This window comes from Podarcis bocagei (genome assembly GCF_964188305.1).
Source record: "Podarcis bocagei genome assembly, chromosome: 2".
Taxonomy (NCBI): domain Eukaryota; kingdom Metazoa; phylum Chordata; class Lepidosauria; order Squamata; family Lacertidae; genus Podarcis; species Podarcis bocagei.
The window spans coordinates 114,709,916-114,730,450 of NC_138126.1; the positions used below are offsets into that span (position 1 = coordinate 114,709,916).

General features: G+C 45.1%; 1 protein-coding gene and 1 long non-coding RNA gene across 4 annotated transcripts in view; one reads left to right on the forward strand and one right to left on the reverse strand.

The window, feature by feature from the left end:
* LOC308580262 overlaps window positions 1–20,458 on the forward strand; it is a 54,811-nt gene extending 34,353 nt beyond the window's left edge. Inside the window, exon 3 of the long non-coding RNA XR_014004761.1 lies at window positions 19,530–20,458. This is a non-coding gene — a long non-coding RNA (uncharacterized lncRNA). The remainder of the gene's footprint in view (window positions 1–19,529) is intronic.
* STXBP4 (syntaxin binding protein 4) overlaps window positions 1–20,535 on the reverse strand; it is a 153,395-nt gene that overhangs the window by 38,932 nt on the left and 93,928 nt on the right. The gene's annotated exons all lie outside the window — the stretch shown is intronic.

Sequence of the window (20,535 nt, forward strand, 5' to 3'; positions counted from 1 at the left end):
ACTCATCACAAACTCCTCCCTCATTCTCTTAAAATGGCAATGGCGCCCACCTTAGAGGTGCCAGAACTAGGTTCCGGCAAGTTCTGGCTCAAAAAAAGAAAGAAAGAAAGAAAGAAAGAAAGAAAGAAAGCCCTGATTGTAAACCTGTTTTTTTATGCTTTAGTAAAGTGTCCTTCAAAATAATTGCATTCAGCAGCCATAAGCACTGTACTGTCAATGAAGTACTTGATTCGATCCTAGAAACTGTCAATACACAGCCAGAAGCGTGAATTCTGAGAACTGTCTGATTATTAAACAGCCAGGTGTCACCATATATAACGGTGTCATCTAAAATGAGTGGCAAACTGTCACCCCCCCCCCAATAATTACAAATCAGACACTTGCTTCTTTGGTAGCTGCCTCTCCAGCCATGACAATATTATCGTGGACTTCTCTTGAAGAATCAAAGATTACCTTTTCCAAAGGTCTCAGAAAAAGGTAAGTTTAGGAGCAGGGCTGGGGAACCTGTGGGCCTTCCAGATGTTGTTGGACTCCTTTTTAAATTTATTTGGTTTTTCAAATTAAAAATTTACAGTCATGTATCCAACTTACGACATAAATACAAGATTCCAAGGAATTGCTCAGACTTTCCTCCTTTGGCAATCACTCATAGCCAAGTAAGATTGTCTTCCATAAACGCGGTTTTAAATATGAGTCTGTAAGTGACTGTGGAGGCCAATTCTGGATCCACACGTGCTTCCACAGTGGAGACATTGGTTTCCGGGTGGGAGTTGATCACGGTGAGGGTTGGTCAAGCGTGCCTTCCTCTTAGCGCCCTGAGTTTGAGTGTCTTCAAAGCCCATGACACATTTGGTAAAGACTGTTCTCCAATTGGAGGTCCTATTGTTAATCATTTCTTCCTGCATCTTTTGTGATAATCCAAAATCTTTTACCTCTCCACTGTGTCCAAAATTCACCAATAAACTACAAGTGTTATTCCAAACCTACCGGAAGAATCAGAGATCAGGAAGACCAAAATTTTAATAAGGAATGGGGAAAATGTATACTTTATCTGGGCACCACAGTTCAAGAAGGACACTGACAAAATGGAACGTGTCCAGAGGAGGACAACCAAAATGGTCAAAGGCCTGGAAACGATGCCTTATGAGGAACGGCTAAGGGAGCTGGGCATGTTTAGCCTGGAGAAGAGGAGGTTAAGGGGTGATATGATAGCCATGTTCAAATATATAAAAGGATGTCACATAGAGGAGGGAGAAAGGTTGCTTTCTGCTGCTCCAGAGAAGCAGACAAGGAGCAATGGATCCAAACTACAAGAAAGAAGATTCCACCTAAACATTAGGAAGAACTTCCTGACAGTAAGAGCTGTTTGACAGTGGAATTTGCTGCCAAGGAGTGTGATGGAGTCTCCTTCTTTGGAGGTCTTTAAGCAGAGGCTTGACAACCATATGTCAGGAGTGCTCTGATGGTGTTTCCTGCTTGGCAGGGGGTTGGACTCGATGGCCCTTGTGGTCTATTCCAACTCTATGATTCTATGATTCTATCTTAAAAACCATTGTAAAAAGCTAAAACCATTAGTAGGATTGGAATAACACTTGTCGTTTAATGGTGAATTTTGGACACAGTGGAGATGTAAAAGATTTGGATTATCAGAAAAGATGCGGGGGAAATGATTAAAAATACGACCTACAAAGGGAAGGAGGGAAGTCCAAGAGATTCTTTGGAATCTTGTTTTTATGTTGTGTGCTGGATATGTGATTGTAAAACTTTAATCTGAAAAACCAAATAAATAAATTTATATAAAAAAGAAGATGGCAGGGAAACGGGGAGCAAGGAGGAGGAGGAGCAGGCCTGGGGGGGGGGGCTTGTTTTGGCCCCCTTCCTGGGGTGTGGGCCCTAGCAGGTATCTGACGCCAGCTTCGAGTGCCAATCCTGCTCTCAAGGAGAAAGAGTTGGAAACGCAAATTGCAGGCTTGCTCTACAGACAGCATCTAATTTTCTCCTGCACCGAGCGCGAATTTCCTCGTGAATTGAGGGAAACGTTTCATCGCGCAGTTCATGAGCGTACATATTTCAGCTGGTGTACACAAACCCAGACCTTGACTCCTTACGAGCTTGCTATTCATTCGACAAAGGGCTGCATTTACAGACTGGAATGCTGGCAACTTATACAAAGCCTGTTGATGGAAAACAACCCTCTTTCCCCCTCCGCTTTGCTTTCAGCCGACTCTCGGAAAGGGGCCCTGAAAGCTTCTGCAGGCTTTTTGTGCGCCACAGACTGTTTCCAAATCGCACAAAGCCACGGAGTTACAAGTGCACAGCTTAATTTGTAGCTTTGTGCCCCAAGTGCCAATTTGAAAAGAAATTCCTCCATGATAATATTCCAGCCTTGATAGAATTTCTGTCTGGAGAAAGCAGCTTGGTTTCAACTGGGCAATTGACGCAGGCTATAAATAACCAAGCAATGCAAGCGTTTTCAGGGAAAGGTAGCTAAGTGAGAAAGCAAATAGTTGCTTAGGATGAAACGCGGGAGTGACCAAGCTAATGTATTTTCACTTGTTTGTGCAAGTGGCGTGCCCGTTGTCGTGACACAACAACAGACCCAACAGAGCTCTCTACCTCCCCGTCAGAAAGAAAATAGCCAAGTAGAAGCAAGACAAGCCACAGATCCATCAGGCTCTCTCTCTTTAAAATAAAAAAGTGTGGCAACCAGTCCACTTCAGTGTCCAGGGCCACCTTCTCACAGCGTTCGAAATTTGACAGGAGTGTTTTGCACCTGGCTATCGGCTGCTTGCAAGCAAGCGAAGATGCCTTGGCGCCAGGGTGACACCTGATGTCTCCACCATTTGGAGGCGCATGCCTGGGGATGCTCGGATCCTGACTGTTTTCGCACACAAGCAACACATCCTGTAGAATTCTATCCGTGATATTTTATCTGCACAATCAGAATGAATTTCAGGAACCAAAAACGTGACTTTCGAGCCGTCTGCCCCAAATATGGCAGCTAGGAAATTCCATTTTGGCAACTGTTAAGAAGGGGCCATTTGGTGCTTAGCTTATATATTTTGAGTTTCTAGCACTGCTTTCTCGTTTCCACGCCACCTCTACGAGACTTAGCACTGCACTTTGTGTGGGAGCCAGTGTGGTGTAGTGGTTAAGAGCGGTGGACTTATAATCTGGTGAACCGGGTTCGCTTCCCTGCTCCTCCACATGCAGCTGCTGGGTGACTTTGGGCCAGTCACACTTCTTTGAAGTCTCTCAGCCCCACTCACCTCACACTCATTGTCCCCGAAGGGGGCAATGACAATAAAGATATTCTTATTCTTATTCTTATTCTAGAGTGTTTGTTGTGGGTGAGGAAGGGAAAGGAGATTGTTAGCTGCCTTGAGACTCCTTAAGGGGAGTGAAAGGCAGGATATCAAGTCCAAACTCTTCTTCTTCTTCAAGCTGGGGAGAGTTCAGAACGCTTGTGAAGTGCTGCGGACATGGCAAGATTCCTTCTCCTTTGCCAGCAGCACACAGTGGCTGAATGGACTTCGCTGTGTTAGGCTGCAGCAATACATTGCAGGGGATGGAATAGATGACCACTGGGTCCCTTCCAACTCTACAATTCTATGATTTTATGAGAAGTTCCACAAGTTATACCACTCTGCTTGGCCTACTGCTCCTCTGATGTTTAGAGTTGTATTTCTCCAGCAGGAAATAAAGATGAAAAGCCCATTAAACAGCGGTTCTCAACCTGTGGGTCCCCAGATGTTGTTGGACTACAACTCCCATCATCCCTAAGCTCTGGCCTTGCTAGCTAGGGGTGATGGGAGCTGTAGTCCAACAACATCTGGGGACCCACAGGTTGAGAACTGCTGCCATAATACTATACTGACTTGGAAAACGCACCCCACATGACATCATTCCATACTATTTCAATAGCAATCCATACATCCTGTGCCTGTTTTGCACTCCTTTCAAGGCTGTGTCAAACGTAAGCATCCTACTCTGCTTACACAATGCTGCCTTGGTACTCCTGCCTGCCCTTCCTTCACCCTGTTCATAAATGCACACCCCTCGCTTAGGACCGCAACATGAAGCAGTGACTTGCGTGCCTGAGTTATGTGGCATGCCAAGCGCTGAATATGGTGTTTTCATTTCCCTGCAAACGCAGTGCTCTTCGACAGAGGCGATTCAGACATTTAGCTTGGACCTGCCAAGTAAATAAGTGATGACAGATGGAACGATACAGAAGCACACGTCAGCCTACCCAGACTCTTCCTGCTTTTTCCGCACTGTTCCACTCTGAATTGGCAACTTGATGACCAAATTCAGCACCATTTCCTACTACAGTGGTACCTCGGGTTACGGACGCTTTGAGTTATGAATGCTTTGGGTTACGAACTGCAAATCCGGAGGTAGGTGCTCCGGGTTGTGAACTTTGCCCTGGGATATGAATGTAATCCACTTCTGGGGCCGCGGGAGGCCTATGTAGGGAATGTGCGCCTTGTGTTAAGAACGCTTTGGGCAGCTTTCCACTCCAATGGACCCTTCAGTGAAAGCAGTGAATGTCCCATGTGAGTATCTGGAGGTGGTTGGTAGTGGATGGCAGTGAACAGATTGAGGTTGAATCTCGACAAGACAGAAGTACTGTTTCTGGGGGATGGGAAAGTGTGGGGGACTCCCTTTTCCTGAATGGAGTAACTATGGTCCTGAAGGACCAGGTGCACAACCTGGGGGTCATTTGGGGCTTGCAGCTGTCCATGGAGGTTCAGGTCAATTCTGTGTCCAGGGCAGCTGTCTGCCAGCTTCACCTGGTACACTGGCTGAAGCCCAGCCTGCCTGTGCATGGTCTTTCCAGCTTGGTACATGCTCTGGTTATCTCCCGCTTGGATGACTGCAATGCGCTCTATGTGGGGCTACCTTTGGAGGAGACTTGGAAACTGCAACTAATCCAGAACGCGGCAGCTAAACTGGGGGAAGAAGGAAATTTTAAGATGGATTCTCTCTTCAAGCAGAGGACTAAGGAGGCCGAGTAATGGGAGTGCGTCCCTGTAACATGCCCTAGAATCAACTTCACGGAACATGGCAGATGGCTCAGGCAGATGCTTAGTTACGGGAAGTGCTTCCTGAAGGTAGAAAGCTTGAGGACCACAGACTCAGGAGCAAGATTTGACATTTCCCCAGAAGTACCGTATTTTTCGCGCTATAGGGCGTACCGGCCATGGGGCGCACTTTTTTTGTGTGTGTGTGGGGGGGGGGAAATAAAGGAAAAAAATTATTTCCCCCCCGAGCTTGCCGGGCTGGGGACGGGGGAAGCCCGAGCTTCCCCCCACTTCCCCCCCACCCCAGCCCCCAGAAGGGGTCCAGGAGCGACGGTGAGGTTGCATTCAACCTCGCCATCGCTCCCAGATCTTGCGGGGCTGGGGGTGGGGGAAGCCCGAGCTTCCCTCAACACCAGCCCCCAGAACAGGTTCGGAGTGACAGCGAGGTTGCATTCAACCTCGCCATCGCTCCCAGAGCTTGCTGCTATCCGAAGCCCGGGGAGCGCGGCGCTTTAGCCCGCAGCACACCCCGGGCTTAGGGCAGCTATCCGCAAGCCTGCGGTGCCCGGCGGGAACTTGCGGATAGCTTCCTGAAGCCTGGAGAGCGAGAGGGGTCGGTGCGCACCGACCCCTCTCGCTCTCTAGGCTTCAGCCTGCATTCGCCCCATAGGACGCATACACATTTCCCCTTCATTTTTGGAAGGGAAAAAAGTGCGTCCTATAGGGCGAAAAATACGGTAAGTGCATCCATCAGGTCTCGGTGAATACAGCAAGAATGTATGCACAGATTCTCCAGTTCCCGTTCCTGCTACAGTGACATGGAAGGTCCTCATTTCAGCACAACTAACGCCCCCCCCCCGCCTTCTTGTACAGCAGGAAATGGAGGAATGCAAGCAACCGACATAGGAAGAATCCTGGCCTCCTTTCATGCTTAAGAGCTCGACTCGATGGGAACTGACAACAGCTCTGCGCGGCTGGTACAAAGGAAGGGTTGGGCTGATCTCTCTTCTTGCTCTCCCTCCATGGAAATGTGAAAGCCAGCAGGTCTTCAGCTTCATTTCCTGCCGAGCGGTGCTAATATCCACAATCTGCGAAGGGAGAAGAGCCCTAGAAATACGAAACTCCAGGGCTCCTTACCTCCGTCCTTCCCCTACTAGTTCTTGTCTTCCACTGAAGTGTGTGCATGCGCCAGATGCCAACTTTCCACTCCAGGAAGCAGAGCTGGTGTTCCATTCTCCCACCCCAGCTGTGTTATTCTGGGATACGACACCTCTTTGACACCCACATGGAAGACCTGTGACTTGGAGGCGTACGCTTTCCTTCCATTTCCCCACTTGCCTCTACGCCTGCTTGTTGCGGATCATTTCTAGGAGGAGATACAGTCTGCTGGAAAGCCGTCCCTTTTGTTCCTCCTTGGCTTGTCACTATTGATTCCATTGCTCTTGGCTGCCCGTTGACTTTCTCGGCTGCATTCCTCCCTTTAATAAAGTGGGTCAGAGCTTGGCACTGAGAAAGTGCGTTTTCTGGGCCTGGTAAGAGACTCTTTAACACCCCCCCCCCACTGCAACAGCATATAGACCACATGTCACGCAAACGTCTGTCCATTATGGAGCAATATGGATTTCTTAGAGCTTGCATTTATGAGACAGGGGGTAGTATGAGATAAATTGCACAACCCTATAGATGTCTACTCTAAAGTGAGTTCCTCCCCAGCTTACTCCCAGGTGAGTGGGCACAGGATTGCAGCTACAGTTACAAATATTTCACAAAAGGAAAAGGGGGGTGCTTAATTAAAACAGTAACTGCCAATTCCTTTGTGAATGGTATTTATTTAGATTAATTGCTCTTCTGATCCCAAAGGGAGCTAACAGGACCAGTGGTCAGGGATAATGGGAATTGTAGTCCAAAACATCTGGAGGGCTGAAGGTTGGAGATGCCTGAGGTAAAGGAACACATAGCGCGATGGTATCAGATCATATGCTGCACTCTATTGCACATCACTGAAGAATGCTGAAAGAAAACACAGATCACTAGCAGCAGATCACCACACCAGACGTTATGTAGGACACTCACGTGCTCAGTTTTGGATTACTGCGACATCTGGCTTTCAATTTGTCGGCAGACAGTTTTTCCAGATTATGTGGCCAGCATGAGTGAGCTGCTTCTGAAGAAACCAGAGCAGCACACAAAAATGGTTTTTACCTTCCCGCCGGAGCGGTACCTATTTATCTACTTGCACTGGTATGCTAGGTTGGCAGGAGTAGGAACCAAGCAACGGGAGCTCACCCCGTCATGGGGATTCGAACCGCTGACCTTATGATCGGCAAGCCCAAGAGGCTCAGTGGTTTAGACCACAGTGCCACTCGGAATAATGCGAATTGTAGTCCCCCACAAAACAGTCGGAAACCTAAGTTTGGGAAACCCTTGAGGTTAAAGTTCTTTGTTTGCACCAAGAAATCCCGTGGTGATTTTAACTTCAGGCAACTGTTTTTGGTAGCAATTAAAGAAAGGTTCTACAAGGTTTCAGTAACCCGGTTTGAAAATCACCATGGGTGCTGGGATATCAAGAATCCTGTTCCACACTTTTCGCAAAAGTGGGCAGCCATTATCTATCTCACAGAAGACATTCTGACCTGTTCCTTTTGTGCAATTCTCACCAAATAACAGCCTTACCTAAGGCATTGATTTGTTTTTCCAGACACTCATTAGCGTTGCTTTTTGTTTCCTCAAAGAAAGATTCACACAACTGCTGCTTGAATAAATCCAAGGAAGGACTTTTGAATCTACAGTCATACCTTGGAAATCGAATGGAATCCGTTCCGGAAGTCTATTTGACTTCCATAATGTTCGGAAACCAAAGCGCGGCTTCTGATTGGCTGCAGGAAGCTCCTGCAGCCAATCGGAAGCCGCGGAAGCCCCGTCAGATGTTCAGCTTCCAAAAATAGTTCGTAAACCGGAACAGCGACTTCCAGATTTGCAGCGTTTGGGAGCCAAAATGCTCAAGAACTAAGCTGTTTGAAAACCAAATACGTCTGCACTGGTCCTCAAATTTGGCTGGAGAAACTCTAGAGGGAGAAGATCTTGTTGGCACAAGGAACAGAGCCCTTTTCTGATGTAGCTAGAGACTCTTGGAGTCTTCCTGAGCAAGAACTGCAAGTGACCTTGTTGACTTCAGAAAACAGGTATCTCACCCAACCCTGTTTTTGGGGGGATGGTTATTAGTGTATCCACAGACAGCTGCTCTACACTGATAGGGAAATGTGGGAAAAGGCAAAAAACTTTTTGTGTTCTTATAGAGCGGTTTATGCTGGACAGACTATATAGTCCACACTGGTTTTACAGCAAGGAGACTGGGTTTTGAACGGATATTTTTTCCACTCTTAAGTTCATTTCTACACAATCCCACATCAGTTTGCAATCTATATATTTTTTCAAACACCTCATGAAAATTCAGCCACTCGCTGGTGTGAATTTTTCCTAACCTCATATATTTGGATGCCATCTGGTCTAACATGTTTAACAAAGCAATTTCCCCCTAATGTAACAACCTTTTGTGTAATTTCCACTAACACATGCATTTCAATCTACACTTTACCCTAGTAAATGAATTTTTGCACACATTATTTGGTTGGATAGATGCACTGCAAAATTCGGAGAAGCGTCAATTTCAAAGGATGGCTGTGTTTTGATTTGCATATGGTTTTCAAAAGGGTGAGTTGGGCAGGTTTGCCTATAAAAACAAGCTGAACCAAATTTCTCCTCTACCCTTAGTTGCAAGTCATACAAAACCCCAGGTACTTCACACTAAGAGCAACTCACCATTACAAGATATGGGGAAAAGATTCAAGATCCAAGTTTGAGAAACAAAATGTGTGCCTGCAAGTTTGCGTGCCTCTCCATTTTTTAAAAGATGCTTCTAGCTCTCTCTCTCTCCGCCTAAACAAATATGTATTCTCATCTTAATAAGGCTCTGCTAAAGGGACATTCCATTCTCTTTTGTCTGCATTGCAAATTCCATTTTAAGCAGCGGATTGACTTCTTTGTTGTTGCTGCTGGTTTGGAGGAGATGGCGCGTCACAAATGGAGGCATCAAGGACACCAGGTCTGAGTGTTTGATGTTGTCGCCCCAAACACCCACATCTCCACAGGCCTTACGTTTCAAGACAGCATTGAGGGACAGGAAAAGCCTTATGCTCAACCATGTTATGTGGCTAACATGCATCTCAAAGCCATATCAGCTCAAGGAGAAAGAACATGAATGCACATTAATTAACAGTTTCCCCCTTGAAAGTTCTCAGACTCATTTGCCCTTAGCCTTGCAATGTACAGAAGTATTGCTAATGAGGAACTGTGACTGAGAGGAGCATAAATGTGCTTTAAAAATGTGTATAAATATTGTCCCTTTAACTTACTGTCCTGAATATTAACAGGGAGGCGTTTGTCTTCCAAGAAAATCACCGGCACCATAAACAAGATAAAATAAAATACTGAATAGAAAGGCAGCGTGTCCCAGTCAAACAGCAGCCTTTCACAATTTAAAACCAGAGCATCCATCATAGATCTGGACAGTTATTCAAATCAAAAGTGGAGGAAAAACCCAGCTGTGACAATTTTTTAATCTAGGCAGGAGTTTAAAATTGAAAGAAATGAGAACACCCCAAACCGAGCAATAAATCGATTTTTCTTGCTCTACGGACGGCACTCACAAACAACTGATTGTACTCAACTGTTGCATTCAACAAGCTGAAACCAACGATGTTTGTAGCATGTACTTAAAGCTAAGTATGTAAAAAAGCACTCCTGAGTACACATTTACATGAAGAGAACGTAATTTAAATTAAAGAGCATTTTTTTCCTTATTCCCAGCTCTTTGCCCGCTTGAGTAGGTTGGCAGGAGCAGGGACCGAGCAACGGAAGCTCACCCCGTCGTGGGGATTCAAACTGCCGACCTTCTGATTGGCAAGCCCTAGGCTCTGTAGTTTAATCCACAGCGCCACCCGCGTCCCTTAGGACCTGATAGATCAAGGTTCAAATCCTCACTTAGACATGAAGCTCACTGGGTGATCTTGGGAGTTGTAGTGTAAAACATCTGGAGGGAACCGGGATGGGAAAGTCTGTTCTACCTTCTATTTTCTTGGATGGAAGAAAAATCACACACACACACACACACACAGAGAGAGAGAGAGAGAGAGAGAGAGAGAGAGAGAGAGAACATCCATAGTTCAACTTGAATCAGAATTCACAGTGTCAGGGACCAGGCAGAAGAGGAATGGTGGAGACCACCTCCCCAGCCTGACCCTTCCAGAGAAGAAGAGGACAGTTCAGAATGACAACAGGGGTTTGAGGGAGATCACAGCTCAGAGGCAGATGAGGAGAAAAGCTGGGAAATAATGGGAGAGGAGGAGGAAGAAGAGGAACCACCAGGACAACAACAGCTGATGGACATAGTGTCTTTAGAAAGCATTCCAGACCCCCACTCCCAGAACCCAGAGAGAACTGAAAGTAGGAGAGCAGAGAGCTCAGAGGCAGAAGGCACTTCTCAGCACCCTTAGTGATGACGCATGAAGGGAGAGAGGGAAGGGGTGGAGACTCACTCGAGGCAATGTCATTATTCCAAGAGGTTGCACTTCCAAGCCTCTCTGTGAATATTGAATAAAAAGCTATTCGTAAGAACTTTCCTTGTCTTATCCGTTCCTGGCAAGCTGGCACACAGGGGCTTAGAACCACCAAACTTATTTTTAATGCCAGAGCTCAGATGTGGGATTTGTTGAGCCTCTTGGAGCACATTCACAGTGTCCTCTCTGGGTTATGCGAGTAGTCAGAACCAGCCCACACACAAACAGCAGTTCACAAGACAGAGGATGCTGCATCTCAGTACCTCTCATTTTAGCTATCTGCCACTAGGGACAACTCTGAGCTTTCTGGGTTAGCGGAGTTTGTAACCTGAAGCGTATGTAACCTGAAGCATATGTAATCCGAGGTACCACTGTATCATGAAACATTAATGATGCAGCATCTGTTCTCTGGATTTCCCTTCCTTTTCAAATTAGACAAGGGCCAACCAAACCGGTATGTTAGCACCTATTGAAAACTTTTTTATTTAGGCAAGCCTTCCTGGGGGGAAGCCATACTTCTTGTCAATTTCTGGGATTCAAATATGCATTTTATACATATACAGTGGTACCCCGGGTTACATACGCTTCAGGTTACATACGCTTCAGGTTACAAACTCCGCTAACTCAGAAATAGTGCTTCAGGTTAAGAACTTTGCTTCGGGATGAGAACAGAAATCGTGCTCTGGCAGTGCGGCAACAGCAGGAGGCCCCATTAGCTAAAGTGGTGCTTCAGGTTAACAACAGTTTCAGGTTTAGAACGGACCTCCGGAACGAATTAAGTACTTAACCCGAGGTACCACTGTGTGTGTGTGCGTATATATATCTCCATGTACCATGTATAAGACTAGGTTTTTTCTATAAAAAAATGTCAAAAATTAGGGGGTGCCTTATACACAGGGCCATCTCCCCCCATTTTCTTAAATCTGAGTTCCCAAAAATAGGGGGCGTCTTATACATGGGGACATCTTATAGAAGGAGAAATTTGTGTGTGTGCGCGTGAGAGGTTTTTTTTATGAAGTGATCAAGCAATTTTGCAAATAAAGAATGAAGTGTGCCCCTCAGACACGTTGAGTGGGTGGGTGTCAGGAGACCCCACCAAAACAGCTCTATGGGGGAGTGGGCAGTTCGTTCTATCAGGCAAGCAGAAATGCATATGCAGATTAGTTTTCAAATGTAATCCATTCCGGAAGACTGTTCAGCTTCCGAAACATTCGAAACTGAGGCGCAAAGGGTGGTTTGCAATTGCAATGACGAAAACCGGGGGGGGGGGGACTCAGCGGAATCCATTTGACATCCGAGGCGCATTAAAAAACGGAAGCAATTACTTCCGGGTTTTCAGCGCTTGGGTTCTGAAAAGTTCAGGTTCCGAGATGCTAAAAAACTGAGGTTCCACTGTAGATCTCATTTGTACGACACTGAATTTCTCCCTACATTCTCAGGCTGGCGCTCTCTCTCTCTCTCCCTCTCTCTCTCTTTTTAAAAAACAAAAATGAGGAACACATCAAAATTTTGATTGGCACATTTCACTTTGGAATTCATCTGCTTCTTTTGCTTAGTGGAGTAACTTTCCTTTGTAACTTATTATACCATCCGCCCACCTCTGCCATTGTCGTTTTCTATTGCTCACTGACGCATATGATTTTAAAATACAAGTTCATATATATATATATATATATATATGCATTTATTGTTAACAAATCCAATAGTGTCATCTAAATTTGGAATGAGGCATACACTGGCTATATTTTGCAGCAGTTACAAGGCTGAACCACAGACAAAAATATCTCCGGGTATAGGGCGGTATATAAATTCAATAAATGAATGAATAAATGAATGAATATCTTGACAAGACTAAACAACAACATTTCATGCCCCAGTAACCAATGAAGGAGTAAATACACAGAGACATTCTTCTTGCCCCTGAAGCTAAGTACTCTTCCTAGCACTGATGGTCTTTGGAGAATTCTCCACCCCCATCGTTCAGCCCGGACACTGAGATCTAGTGTCGAGGGCCTTCTGGCGCTTCCCTCACTGGGAGAAGTGAGGTTACAGGGAACCAGACAGAGGGCCTTCTCGATAGTGGCACCCGCCCTGTGGAATGCCCTCCCAGATGTCAAGGAAATAAACAACTATCCTTCTTTTAAAAGACATCTGAAGGCAGTCCTGTTTAGGGAAGTTTTTAATATTTAATGCTGTATTGTTTTTAATACTCAATTGGGAGCTGCCCAGAGTGACTGGGGAAACTCAGCCAGATGGGCGGGGTATAAATAATAAATTATTTATTTATTTATTTATTTATTTATTATTATTATTATTATTATTATTATTAGTTGGAGTCCAATAACATCAGGAGAGCTGCAGGCTTCCCAGTTCTGCACTAGACATTTATGCATAAGTTTTAGACCTCTGAAGCCTTTTCTGGTACATACGCTTCCATTATGCCTGCTAGTGAAGGCTGTCCACTTACAAATGTAGACTTTAAAATGTAGATTATCTTCTAGAAGAAAGGCTGCCAGGACATGCTCAGGGAATTCTTCCCAGGAATTGGGCGAATCTGGTAATTTCAGCTTCACATTTTCCCAATCTTCTATCCGTTCTCCACATTTCCACACTAGTTTGTAATAAATCCTCATGAAAATTCATCAGCATTCTAGTAAGAATTTCTCCCAATAGGCACATTCTTACAAAGGAATTCCCCCTACAAGTGCTCTTTTGCATACTATCGAAGCTAATATATTCATTTCAATGTATACTTTACCCTAGTATATGCAGTTTTGTAGCAGACTGGAGCACTGCATTAGAAAATGTAGGAAAGTGCAAATTGCAATGGATGACTGTTTTGGTTCAAATACAGTTTTGCAAAGTGTGAATCAGATAGGTTAGCCTTTGGAGACAAATGGAACTGAATTTCTTCCCCACCACTAATTCTTGCTCAGAAAAGCTGGGAGATAACCGCTAAGAGTTATTTTGAGAGATTCCTATTTGGTCTGAGCACAATTTAAAGGGCAGGAGATTACCAGAACATTAATGTTTATTTTTATTTTTATTTTTTAAATAATTTTTATTAACTGGCCAATCACATCAAATTAAATCATATCACATAAATTACAAATTACAAAGCCGAATTTTAAATTTTGTTGGGGGGACCCATATTTCAAGATCCGAAGGGGGATTCTGATCATCTTCTTGCTGCTGCGTTAATGTCCCAATCAGTCCAAATCAGCCCAAACAAAGTTCATAGTTCTATCCCATCTTATCTTGCTGTTTCCACATCACATCTTGTTCATATATTTTCTCTTTTTTCTTTATGATCCCTTCTGATAGTCTCCTTAAGCCGATAAACACCAAAAGTAATAATAGTCCTGTGTGAATTTTCCGTTCTTCCAATCCTCAAATCGAGATGGTTTCCATATATCATCTCCTTCATAGATAACATCAATCTTTCCATCATAGTCTCGTAAAACTATCGCTCTTAAGTCCCACTGAGGAGTTTAACCCACAATATATAAACAGCTCTATTTCTCTCTTTCTCCTCCCAGACTCAAGACCTCCGACAGAACTTCCCAATATGGCGACGGCATTTTTAACTGCGTCATTCCTAAGCTCTTACACATTCCACGCTCTTCTTAAAATGTGCTTTGGTTCGAAAGTTTATCTCCACACAGCCTTAAATCCACAGCTTAAGTCCTTAAAACGACATTTCTGACTCGTGAGGGGAGGGGATTCTTGTTTAATCACAATGGGAAAGAAGGGAGAGTTTTTTCCCCCTCCCCCATCAGTCATTTGCCGTACCTTGTCTTGGCGTATCTTCTCATGTTTTATTCTTATCTTGTTTTGTCAGAGATCTCTTCTGTTAGCAGTCTTTACTCCCCCTTCTTTCTTGAAATATGTGCATTCCTTTCATCCAAATTGTTTCCTTTGAAGTTCTGCATCTAGTGGCGTGAATCAGGGACGGCGTTCAGGAGTGCCGAAATCCCACAGGAGGGCTTTGTGCCTAGTGCCCCCACCCCCACAAATTCGGGGGTGGTATAGGGCACAGCAGGCAAGGGCCGTCCTCCCCACAATCCTGCGGGGGTTAAGGAGGCTAATTACCCGCATCATAGCCTCCCAATTACCTTGTGTGGGTCGGAGAGATGTTATTGTCAGCCATCTTCCCATGCGTCCCCTAGTGGCCCCCTTACCAGAACATTAATGTTTAAACCAGCAAGCTTTACTTATTTAGTAGATGCCCTTTTTCCAAAGTCTGCATACCGAAAACTAACAGGGGGAAATCACATACAACTTCCTTGCTTGACAATGCAACCCATGCACGTGTTAACAAATTTTTCAAAGGCCAGTGTAAAGAAGTTTCATGCCATCAGCTGAAGCTCCCACCAAAACAAACAAACAAACAAACAAACAAACAAACAAACAGGACCAATTTAGTATTTTGTGCAGTTCTGCCTATATTTCTAAAGGCTGTAGAAACTAGTTTAAGTTAATGAAGATTAACAACAACAACAAACAACAACAGCATACTGGCTGGGTTGTCCTAGCTACTCTGGGTGGCTTCCAACACATATAAAAACATAATAAAACACCAAACATTAAAAACTTCCCTATTCAGGGCTTCATTCTGATGTCTTCTAAAAGTCAGATAGTTGTTTATTTCCTTTCCTTATTTCTGATGGGAGGGCGTTCCACAGGGAGGGCGCCACTGCCGAGAAGGTCCTCTGCCTGGTTCCCTGTAACTTCACTTCTCACCGTGAGAGAACCTCCAGAAGGCCTTCGGAGGTGGACCTCAGTGTAGATAAAAGACCTTGATACTCTGGGATGGTTAACATGCTGACTAGGCTGGGGACTGACAGAAGACCATCTTAAAAGGCTGTGTTGTCCCATGTGAATTTGCCTGGAAGGTATGACCTGTGCTAGGTGTCATCTTCCAGGTGCCCCCGCCTTCCGAGGTTATGCATATGGTGGTGATCAGGGAGAAGGTCTTTTCAGTGGCGATGTCCTGAGCATTGAGCACCCTCTTCAGACAGCAATGCTTTCATAATTTACGTGACAGGTCAAAACCTTTAAAAAAATTTATTTCCCAAGAATTTTAATGGTCGACTGACAATGGCAGTTTTAATGCTTTGTACTTCTTTGGTTTCCCATGATTTTACACTATATAGCTATGCTTCTTGGCCAGGTGAATGTATGAATCGGCCCTATGATTCCTCCCATCAACTATGTGAACATTATGTCAGCGAGTATTGTTGAATTCGGCAATGCAAAATAGCATCATCTTTCTCCAAAGCTGCTGGTGCCGAAGCAGCAAGAGCAACATGTTCACATTCAAACCAGTCAGAGTGTGAGAAAGCCAAAGGCCTTCTGGCAGTTCCCTTCCTGCGAGAAGTGAGGTTACAGGGAACCAGGCAGAGGGCCTTCTCAGTAGTGGCGCCCACCCTGTGGAACGCCCTCCCACCAGATGTCAGGGAGATAAAGAACTACACAACCTTTAGAAGACATCTGAAGGCAACCCTCTTTAGGGAAGTTTTTAATGTTTGATGTTTTATTTTAATATTCTGTTGGGAGCTGCTCAGAGTGGCTGGGGAAACCCAGCCAGATGGTTGGGGTATAAATAGTAATAATAAATAGGAATAATAATAATAATAATAATAATAATAATGGAAGTTGCTGGGGATGAGACAAGAATTCTTCCATAAGCTGGTCCCAGAAGCTCCACATATCAGTGGATTCATGCAGCCCTTCTGTGCAATGCCAAAAGCTGTGCCAGACACAATCCTAACCTGGCAAAACAAGGAAAGAACTCTTCCCTGCATCTGGAGATCCAGGTGTTCTGTTGCCGTCATGCTTATATTGCTCACAGACCTAAAATGAATGAAGATGTAGGAATCCGTGGTACCACACCAGAAATCCCTGGGGTAATACTGAGATGCGAGCAGGGCAAGCTGATCATTGTTGCAATTTCTAGAGTGCCGATCGTGCATGAACATCCTCAGGTAGCCTCATACTGTTACTGGTGTGTGGCCTTGGGGGCTGATAAAGAAGACGCTGGAAACTGTGGCCTGCACACCCCTCCATTAGCTGACAGCACTGGGATCCCCAACCTTGAATGCTGCCAAGCCTTGCTTTCCATATGCAAAGTCTCCAAAGGCTATGGGCACCAGCAGAGCCTTATCCCATTCTCCCATGTGCCAGCAAGGTTGCCCTGAGACGGCAACCCGTGACATAATAATATACACAATATATAAAAACGTAAGATCTCAAGAACCAAGGAGAGAGGAGGGGTGGAGAAAGGGCTGCCACTGTGTTCCGTACAGCAGCTGAGCAAAAATGGCCTCTTCTTTCTCGTTCTCCCCGATGGGTTACTTGTGTACTGCGTTTTGTTTGTGCCGCCTGTACATTGTTTGCTATTATGCTGCAGAGAGCATGGCCGTGGGTGGCGAAGGCGGTTTTATAAATAACATTATCCCTTTCAATTCAAGGCAGAAATTCAACACCACCCACATTTCCTGAGCTCGAGGGTCCTGATTCCCATGTGAAACCCGTCCGTTTTACTTGCTGCTACATGGTGACATGTTTCTGTGTGCTTTGCATATAAATGAGCAAAGTGAGAGTTTTCACTTACGATTAATTTCCCCCCCTTGCTACAGAACTTAAATCTAAAGATGGATACTGCATCAGTACAGCACAGAAGCACCTAACCATTGTTGATACAAATATCTAGCTTTAGGGGTCCCTCCCACTTTCTAGGACCGTAAAACTACACACACATCTGAAACTTGCACCAGTGAGAATTCAGCAAGGATCTCCTGGGGGCTGACCAGAGTGAGAACTGCCTGCAAGTCTGGCTCAAAGGAAACCAGCTGAAGTCCTCTGTATCTGTTGGTGAGATTGACTGGGAAAGAGAGGCTAGGGGTAACTGGCTATTAAGTTAAATAGGTTTAGGAACTAAGTTTCATCAACAAGCCTAATGCAAACCTCTGTCATTTAAAGATATACCCTTATTACAGCAAATCTAAGTAAATCTTATAGTATCGAAGTATAATAAATACTTCATAGCAAATAAATAACACATTGTCACTTTTATTTAATCTAATTGTAAAAGTTTGTTTGACTTGTTTTGTATCGTGTCTAAATTGCCCCAGCTACTCCGCCCATCTGACTGGGTTGCCCCAGCCGCTCTGGGTGGCTTCCAACACATATAAAAACGTAATAAAAAATTAAGCTTCACTATACAAGACTGCCTTCGGATGTCTTCTAAAAGTCAGGTAGTTGTTTATTTCCTTGACATCTGATGGGAGGGCATTCCACAGGGTGGGCGCCACCACTGAGAAGGCCCTCTGCCTGGTTCCCTGTAGCTTCATTTTTGCAGTGAGGAAAGTGCCAGAACTTCCCTTTTGTTGGATTGTTGCTATACTGATCTCCCGGGGGGGGGGGGATGGGACGGATGGGGACAGGACCCAAAGTCCAAACATACAAGAGAGGCTGATGCTACTCTACCAGTTTGAGTCGACCCTAATACTGAGTGAGTGGCGAGGGAATCAATCACCTTCAAAGCAGTATTGCTTCAAAAAGGCTTAGGACAATACTGCTCAAAAGGCTGTACATTCCAGTCTACTTTAAAAAGACAAATCCATGAAGCATAAGGCCACCAGTGATAACTTAGCCATGATGATGATGTTCTACCCTTCAATGTGTGCTTCTGAATGGCAGTTGCTGGGAATAACAAGAAGGGGGATGCTGTTGAACTCGGTCCTGATTGCAGGCTTCCCGGAAGCATCGGGTTAGCCATCATGAGAAAAGGAGGCTGGACCAGACTGGCCTTTGGCCAATCCAGCAAGTCTCAAGTGATGTTCTTATGGCATGACCTGCTACTCCAAGAGCCATCAGGACTTTGCTTGTGGTAGATGCTGGTACCCCAGTTCCGGCTGTCGTGTACCTGATGTGTTGTTGTTGTTTAGTCATTTAGTCGTGTCCGACTCTTCGTGACCCCATGGACCAGAGCACGCCAGGCACTCCTGTCTTCCACAGCCTCCCGCAGTTTGGTCAAACCCATGCTGGTAGCTTCAAGAACACTGTCCAACCACCTCGTCCTCTATCGTTCCCTTCTCCTTGTGCCCTCAATCTTTCCCAACACCAGGGTCTTTTCCAGGGAGTTTTCTCTTCTCATGAGGTGGCCAAAGTCTTGGGAGTCTCAGCTTCATGATCTGTCCTTCCAGTGAGCACTCAGGGCTGATTTCCTTCAGAATGGATAGGTTTGATCTTCTTGCAGTCCATGGGACTCTCAAGAGTCTCCTCCAGCACCATAATTCAAAAGCATCAATTCTTTGGCAATCAGCCTTCTTTATGGTCCAGCTCTCACTTCCATACATCACTACTGGGAAAACCATAGCTTTAACTATACGGACCTTTGTTGGCAAGGTGACCCTGAGGTACCCATTTGGAAACAAGACAGAAAATTTCGTACAGCAAGCAAGGATCCTCTATGCACAGAAATGGAAGGAGAGAATGCCCTCAAAAGAAGAATGGTTGATGAAAATCTTGGAAGAAGCAGAGATGGAAAAACTGATGGCACTAAGAGACACAAATTTAGAATCCTTTAAAGAAGACTGGAAGCCCTTTCTAGAGTATTAAAAAAGCTACTTCCCATATGTGAAGACCACAGTGGAGTTTGAAGTGCAAGAAAATAGCAGAATATATTAAGAAACGTGTTAAAGAGGATGAAATTAGATAAGACGGAACATTAAAATGTAATTTTATGTGATTGGGTTATAAACATCGATGTTGGGTGAGCAGGAAGCCGCTAGTCTTGTTGAACTGGAAGATAACTGTTGAGGAACAAATGCAACTGGAAAAATAAAAATAAAACATATTATTATTTTAAAAAATTAAACAGGACAGCTGGGAGTTTGACGCCACTGACTACCATGAGGAGCGGATCAGAAGCTCGAAAAAGTGGTTGAAGAGGAACAGAAGGTGTTAAGAAAACGGGGCCCAGAAAATAGCCAGTCTGGAATCCATAGCTGCTGTTGTTGTTGTTTTGTTACAAGAACTCCTCACTTAGCATTTCACATTTCTCTTGGACAGGTTGTATCTGTTTCTTATTTATAACACTCAGCTACATCAGCTGTTCATATGCTTCTAGTGCTCATCATGGGGGTGGGAGTACTGGTGGCTTGTTCCTCAGAGCCTTTGTGGGCACAGAAATGTTTGATACCCTCCTATTCCCTGCCCCCTTGCTAATAACTGCATTTCACCCTGCGCAAAGCTAGCATCAACAGGATTCATTTAAGGAGCCTGGCAGGTGTTGGGTGGCGTTGGAATTCAACAACCAGCCCACAAGCAAGCTGCAGAGCACCAGTGACGGTGGGGGCAGGCGTCACTGGCCGGCTGGTGTTAAAGAGCGCTCCCTAAATGCTGCCTGGGAGACAGATGGCTGGGGTCCTGATCCTGCAGCTAAGAAGCTGCCAGAGCAAACAGCTCTCCAGCACAATGCAAGGAGCTTGCAGTGTAACACGTTGACATCACTGGAGCTGGAGAGCCAGCCAACAGGATGTCTCATGGCAGATGGGTTAAGAGGCAGATTGGAGTTTGCAACTGGCAGGATAAAGGACAACAACCCAGAGCTGAGCCAGCGAACGGTGAGAGCTGGCAGAAGAAGCCCTAGATGTTTGGAAGACCTTTCAAAAGGCAGCAGCGGGGAAATTCATTGCATGCTTGAGGGCAGTCGGATGAGCTTCAGTAAGGGATATGGTCTTCAAGGACAGAATGGGTAAGAAGCCATCACTCAACCTGGGTGATTTGGTAGGCTGAGCCAGTAGGGCTAACTTTAACACCCAAAAAGTAAGTATATGGACAGTCTATGCAGAAGATATTTGTATTTTGAGGAGTTAGTGATCTAA